Genomic DNA, 8,171 nt, shown 5'->3' on the forward strand with positions numbered 1-8,171 from the left:
GTCATACAGGTAGTTAGTTTTTTTAGTTAGTTTTTTTTTTTTTTCTGTGTCATGCCAAACATTTGGCCCATCCCATATGGGATTACAAGACACCACAAACTTATTTAACAATGTCTTCTGGTCGCATATACAAGTCATTCAGAGAAATACATGAATACAAATATAGACCCACATATATTTACATACATACAACTTCTTTTTTAATTTGTATTCTTCAGTCCTTTTCCTCTTTTGCTGTATCTGCCGACTCTTCTTGTTGATTACTCCTGGCTGGCCACTGCCTCCCCCCACCCCTATCGCTTGCTTGCCACCTGTTGCTGATTGGCTGGAATAGTGTTGTTTGGCTCGTGTGCACCTTTCTGTTTGTTTCCATTTCCATTATAAATAATTTTTCAGCGCACACAGAAAATAAAGCTAGGTGATTGTGAGGAGATATTCACTGAATTTGACAAAAAAGGTATTGGATTAACATTGCTTACTACACCTTTAACAAGCCCTGCGGTGTGTGAGGATAGCAATTGATTCCAAAAGTGGAGATTAGAAGCAGATGGCCATCGGGTTCACAATAAGTGTGAGATCAGATGTCCTTGCATATCACAAGTTAGGAGGATAATCTCTATTAAATGAAAGAAAAGATAATCTCATTTACAAGTAGGCCTATAATGTTACAGTCCAGTACAAGCATATCTATGACTGAGAAAAAACTGTAATGTCATTATGTGAGTGATACAAATGAGTTTGGTAAGGTAAGCATTTGTCAGTGTGGTACCCTCCATATGAAGAAAAAAGACAAAAAGAGGTGCTCAGTGCTCACTCCAGTGCTCAGAACAGTGTTCTTCTAACAAGGGGGCCATATTTGGAGATATTGTAGGAGACAAAGAACAATATGGATTGTACACAGTACACAATTAATTATATAGAAAGCTGTCAGTTCCAGGCTGTGGAGTCCAGGCATATTCAGTGGGATCTGCACATGCCTCCAAACTCGGTCACATTCACCCTCAAGCTTAATCATGGGAATTTTTAATGACTTACTCTATTATATCAGATGTACTGTATATGAATAAGCCAATTAACTAACCCACAAGGGATATGGCAAAACAACATATGCCACAAGTTAAACATTGAAAGAACATGGAAGAACTTAGATCAAATTATTAATGTCAAATTTTTCTAAAATACATGTCTATATGTATACATGACAATCTTGCTGATCTTCCAGTTAGTTGTATAACTGTTTAGACTCAGTGTAAAGCATTAGATAGTGAAAATAAATTGACAGAAAGCAATATGAATACTGTTCCTTGAAAAGAAAACTGAATCTCCATAAGCATATACCAGCAGTTCATTTTTGGGAGAAAGGCCAACAAATGCCGTGAGCTGTGGCCCCATTACCAGCAGGTTAGCTCTATTTATGGACAGACTTGTTTTGTATGCACATCCTAAACACACTGAAAGAAATCTCCTAAAAAAATCCTCATTAAACAGAGGCAAGATATGCAGAAGAGGCACATTGTAGCATCCAAGCCTCAAAAGCTGTTATCTGCATATGAATAGTTGTCAAGATATACTCATTAGCATTTGAATGGCTTGAAAAGGAAAACATAAATAAACAAATATGCTTATTCAGACAAATCCTGTATGCATTAAATGTAAAGACTGCCATGTTAAACAGGCTGAGCATATAATAGAGGTTGAATTAATTGAAAAGCAGTGGAATTCAAGCCACCATGCAGTTTACGTCCTCTGCAATGTAAATACAAACCTTTGAACCTTTGTTTTGCATGTATTTCTATGCTGATTGCATCACCTCACTATAGGTAACTGCCACAACACACTGCCCAGATGTGTCTGTTCTTGCTGGAGACTGCAGCTAAATGCATATCAACTAAACCACAAAAGAGAGCAAATCTATAATGAGCCTTGCAGGTGCAGTGATGCAGAGATTTGTTTCTGCAGAGTGGAAATGTGCTTCATGCAAGTCAGCAACCACAAAGAAAATACCCTACAATACTGCACAAAAACATGAGTGAATCCAGGAACAGACTTTACATGTGTTTGATGTTTTTTAATGGGGGGGAAGATATAGCTGATGCTCAACTTGCAGTAGATATTCACGTACGTCACATCACGTTTCACTAGAGCGGAACCCAGAAGCAGACCAGGACAAGGTGAGTCGAATAAAGGTGAGTATTTATTAAGAGACTTAAATGTGGAAGCAGGAGAATCCAGGTGACGGAGCAGGCAGTGGAGGTGAGTAGGTGGGAGGGAATGAGCAGATCCAATGTTATTTCTGAAGCAACAGATGACCAGGCAGAGGTGGAGTGAATATCCCGGGAGAGTAACTGCAGACAGAGGAAACGAAGGTAAGTTCACAACGAGCAAAAACAACAGAACAGGGGCCTGTTGCACAAAAGTAGAATGAAGAAATCCAGGATAACTGAAAAAGCGCAGTTTGACTTAGTGTGGTCCGCTCATCGCGGCTTAATCGGTTGCACGTTTGCCGAGCCAGGATGAGAAGGTGAAGCTATGTCAAGCCAGGTGTAGATAGCTGGGATAGGTGCACGTTCACGGCTTTCTTAAATAGACCACGGTATCGATCACAGATTTACTGATGCAGAAATGGAGAAGACGCGTGCGGCATATGTTTAACCCGCTGAGCAGCAGCTGTTAATGGAAAATTACAAGGAGGTGAAACATATAATATGCAAAAAGGGAAATACAGCTGTTGTTATCAGACAGAGAGAAAAAGTCCAGACAAAACAATGCGTAAGGATTTAAAAAGATCTACTTAGGGCCTACTAGTCACTCCACATTTTTACACAGTTTTAATTGCTTTTAATATGCTTGTATTGTGTATTTGTAAAGTGTCTTTGAGTAGCCTGTAAAGCACTATATAAATAAAATGTTTTATTATTTAGCCTACTTTGCCTTAAAAGTGAGCAGAGGGAATTCATGTTCCTCAGGCAATTTACCCTAAGGACTAGGCTTAATTTCAAACCCTTATTCATAATGAGAATATGTTTTACAACCATATCCACAAATCTATATAAGCTATAATTCTAAATATCTTTCTACAATTAATGTTCATACAGAACAAACATGACTGGACAAAAACTAGAAAAAGAAGTAAGTGACTTCAATACACACTGTAAGCATATCTGTAAAACAATATAGCCTATTATTCATGTTTTTTTCTCACTCCCAAACTCCAAGATGCGTGACAGCATCAAAATAAAAAGATTAAGAAGTTTTGTGGCATTCCAACACATTCCCACTCCCATCTCGAAAAATACGGACGTTTGGTTAATAAAAACCGTGTTAAACACGTTTATTTCGGATCAGAGCGGCAGCTGATTTAACACATACACTCCAGGATTAATCTTAGCCTTGCTGTTAGCCTGCTCTGGAGCAGGCTAGCTGCAAAGAATAAATCTCCATGGTTACTTGGCTGGGTTTAATTCAACCTGCTTTTGTGCAACCAAATCAAAGCTAAATTCATCCAGGATAACTTGAATATCCCAGCTTAATCCCTTATCCTGGTTTTGTGCAACAGGCCCCAGCAAAACTAACTATTAGTAAACTGAGGCTGATACGCAGGCACAACATACTGTTCATAGCTAACGATACGGCAGGGAACGGCCGTCAGGACAGAGCTTAAGAAGTGGAGAGGTGATGATCAGGACCAGGTGTGCAGGTAGCTGATGAGATGCAGGTGTGGGTAGTTGAGAGATCTCCCGCCTTGCTTCGTCGCCAGGCAACTAAACAGGGTGCGTTCAGGAAACTCAGGAAAACGGACTCCAAGACAGAATACAGACTCAAAAAAAGTCTAAAACAGACTCAGACAGCGGGACAGATGTCATGACAGATATCTGATCTGTTGTTGATTTTACTTGTTTAAAAAAACTAAATAAACTACCACTGAGACTAATGGACAAAGATTACAAAAATATGTATTATATGCAGTGGTGTTCATACTGAATGAGAGCTAAAGTGCAAGTTTGTTTTTTATTAAACGTGAATTGGATTCATTGACTATGTCCATACTGGATTTGTAACCCCCAAATAAATCATTAACTGATATGTGATATAGTGAGAAATCTAATTATCAAAAATATTAAACAACACAAAAATAAACAGAAAATAAGTGTTCTTTACACATTGGAGCTCAATAATCATATTCATTAATGCATCAGGAACAGAAAAATATATATGTGTACGTAAACATATATACTTGTACTGTATGCACATTCAAATATGTGTCAGTATGCATGTTTACGTACAAAGCCCTTAATGACCTAGCTCCAACCTATCTCTCCGACTTATTGCAACCATACGTCTCCCGAAGTCACTCAGGTAAGCTGACCAGTTGCTCCTTGTGGTTCCCAAGATCAAGGCTGAAGCACAGGAGAGACCGCACCTTTCAGTTGTATAGCCCCCAAACTCTGGAATGAGTTGCCTCTACATATTAGGCTGGCCTCTACACTGCCTGCTTTCAAATCCTGTCTTAAAACACATTTTTATTCTCAGGCTTTTAACAGACTAGAATAGTTGCCTTTTTATATTATTGTCACTTTGGTTAATTGTTGTTGTTTTTCAAATGTGCTTTATAAATAAATTTAGATGGGATTTGGGATGTCTAAAACATACAATACAATAATACACAGCCACCCATTTTCATGTACCCAAGGGCGTAAATCCCAGGGGGGTCGGGGGGGTCAGGACCCCCCCTATAAATATCATTAAAACAATGCTGTGTATTGTAAATAGCATAATGATGTATACTTAAATATCTGTAAGTAGTAAAACAATACAAAACCCAAAAAAGGCTTTTTAAGTTTAGAAACATTTTGAGTCCCCCCTCCCTTGCCTCACAGTGGTTTGGTCCACTGCATGCTGTACGTTAGGATGTGCACTCGACTCACAGTCACATGGGTAGTGACAGGAATGTAGTAATTGGGCAGTTCAAGGCTGTTTTATTCACATTAAACATCGGATGAAGTTTTTCTTTTCTCAAATAGAAATGATGCTGAGTAATTAATGAATTAGTCATGACAAAAAAGTTTGCTATGTTAGTGTAATATAATGTAACTTTACCTAGCTTGTTTAATAGCTTGTTGGATAGAAATGCACCCACTACAACTAACATTACCACAGCGATAAGCCTAACGTTATGCGTGTGAAGTGATATTAGGGTTAATATTGAAGATCTACAGTTGTGTTTTGCTCAATATGAAGTTAAGTGGCTGATCAGTTAAATATATATCCTCTGTCCCAGACGAAACCTAATATTTATGTGGAGGACGCAAGATCATTTTAGAATTATAATAGGACTGCATGGTGAACCTAACTCATATTTAGACATCTGACGTTAAAGATTTGTGTTGTTGTTGCCCAGATAAAATGACGAGAAAAGAAAAACAGACATAAGATCCTTTTTCAGTAGGCTTACACCAAAACGCCAAGTAAGTACAATAAGTCCTCATATCAAGACAATTTGGTAACATCTTTATAAGAATGGGTGCTTATGGAAATATTAATGTCACTATGTCACTGGTAAAGGAGACAGAAAGAACTGAGGAACAGGGAGACCAGGGACAGTCAGGTGTAGAGTCTCAGGGAGACCAGGGACAGTCAGGTGTAGAGTCTCAGGTAAGTGTGTTGAGCTCAGTTCATATTTTTGGAGGTGTGTGGCTGTCAGGTTTAGCAGATGAGCTTTACCAGTAGCTCACTAATTTACATTATGATCAGCTAATTTAACAAATGTACAAAAGTATTGTATTTCTTTTATATGGGGACACTTTTTCAAAATAAGTAATTATGTTTTAAGGTATTTTTGTGGCTTGATTGTAAACAACTTAAAAATAAATACATGGTTTTAAAGAAGAATATTTTGGTCAATTTAGTCAGCTTTTTCATTGAATCAAGAGAAACTAGTATTAAGGTTTTCCTCTGTGTACACATGTCCTCTACGAGTATAATTGTGGCTGTATTATTTGTGTCCCCTTCAAAAATTGCTCTTCTTTGCTATATTGCTCTTATTTCTAGCAATATTTAAAAGCTTATTGAGAGGGTGCTGGCACTCGTATCATATTTACTTTGTAGTTTTTTTTTCATAATGTAATTTTGATGTCAAAATTGGCCACGCATGAAGCATTTTCCAAAGTTTCCACAAGTTTTTTTTGTGGAAGTTTTGTATTCTTAGTAATGAGACCTTTTGTGAAGAATTAATCGAGAATTAATTCAAGTTCACTCCTAAGTTTAATACATATACCCACACACACAGGTTTTGAAGAACTGGCCACTAAAAATACTGCAATAGTGAATACTGAAATGTTTTATACATTACTCCAACATTTGTTGCATGTTTCACTGTGTGAAAATATTTAGATGTGCTGTGCTGTCTTTCCTGCCACTGTCCATTATCTCTGTTGTTCAGGACTTCAGTGTTTTTCAGTACTGGACAGGCAGTTGTTCAATACAACAATGAAGTACAAATTGTATTCAATACATTTCAGTCTAGCACACTGTTATTAATGTTATCAAAGTGGCTTTTGAGAAAATTATTGGGGAAGCTGTAAGCACTGCAGCTCTGGATATTTCCCTTTCAAACAGAAATAATCTTGACCCATGAGCTTTTAAACCTGGGGAATCTCATCAGCTATAATATTCACAAGAGACACGATACATTTTCATTATATCTTCCTCATCCTAATCCTCCTCACAAGCATATGTATGACCTCAAAGAGCTTGAAGAAAGTATAAAGCAGCTGCTGTGGGCTTACAGCAGTGAAAAATGTCTTTCCATAAATGTCTGTTACTCAGGAAAATCCACAGACCTCACTGAGAAACATTTTCTTTGGAACTACTTTCTACCAAAGAAAGAGTCCCTTTAAGTTTCAGAGGCAGAGAAAGTCAGAACCTGGGCACATGAAACCCAAATTATGTGCATTTGAAGATGCCACTACATGGAAGTGAGAAAAAATGTTTTTGAAACATGAGTGAACTGACCCTTTGAATAAATTAAACTGCATCCATATTGGACTGAAGTTTAGGTATTCTTTTTACGAACATTATGGAGCACCTTGCTGTCATCGTGCTCTGTTATTTCAGAGATGTCTGTTCCTGTATCACTCACACACACACAGTCATGAACACCGTTGCCTCAGACATGTTGTCCATGTTGCATCAGAGCAACAGTGAAACACTGCTGCGTGAGGTCCACTCCTTCCTGTGAGCCCAAAGGCAGCTACCAGAAAGCCTGAATCCCCAGACACTTCAGCCATTTGTACTTACACACACACACACACACACATACACATATATATATATATATATATACACACACAAATTAAAAACAGATGGGATTCTCTTGCCTTCACAGGTACACTTAGGGTCAACATCAAAAACAAGAGTGTGGAGTAACAGAGGAACAATAGTGGAGGGAGAGTAAAAAATCTTGTGACATTTTTGCCTTTTCAAGTTTCTTCACAGGCAGCTTGCCAGTTTTTGCCCTTTTTTTCAAGCACAGTTGTTATTACACACTCGTGTTGTTGTGTGTGTGTGTGTGTGTGGAGCAGTGATGTTCAGTGGATTTCCTGGACCATCGCTTCTACTCAAGAAAGGTCAGATGAGATCTCAAACAGCTCCAACAGGAGGTGCAGCTGCTGGTTTAACTCTTTGCCTGGCACCGATAAACATTTTCACACCCCACAACAGGAGTTAGACAGTGACCCATCTCCCCCTTCACTGCCGTTTCAGGCTCACAAACATTCCCTCTGTGCCATGTTTAACCATTGATTTACTGCCCCTTGAGCTGCACTGTCTATGGCCATTGATCAACCAGCGCTCCAAGCGCTAATTTATTGCCCATGATCCATTTTGTCATGAGGGAAGCAGGAAGGGGGGTATTGATTAACGAACAGTTCTGCTAAGGGCGCTGCTGCAGCACCACTTCACGACAAGGGGGTCTAATTAACTTCCGAAGCTCTTAGAACACTGTGTTCAGATTTGTCCTGGCCCTGCTCTCTTTTATACTCGTAGTGTCTGCTCAGTGTGTTGACCACACTGAGACAGTAGATGGGGTTTAGATCCCAGTGCGGTCATACAGGCCTAACCCCTTAGTGCATACAAATTTGTCATTAATTACAGTACAATTGCCAATAGCATTT

This window comes from Sander vitreus, chromosome 5 (genome assembly GCF_031162955.1).
Source record: "Sander vitreus isolate 19-12246 chromosome 5, sanVit1, whole genome shotgun sequence".
In the NCBI taxonomy this organism is placed as follows: domain Eukaryota; kingdom Metazoa; phylum Chordata; class Actinopteri; order Perciformes; family Percidae; genus Sander; species Sander vitreus.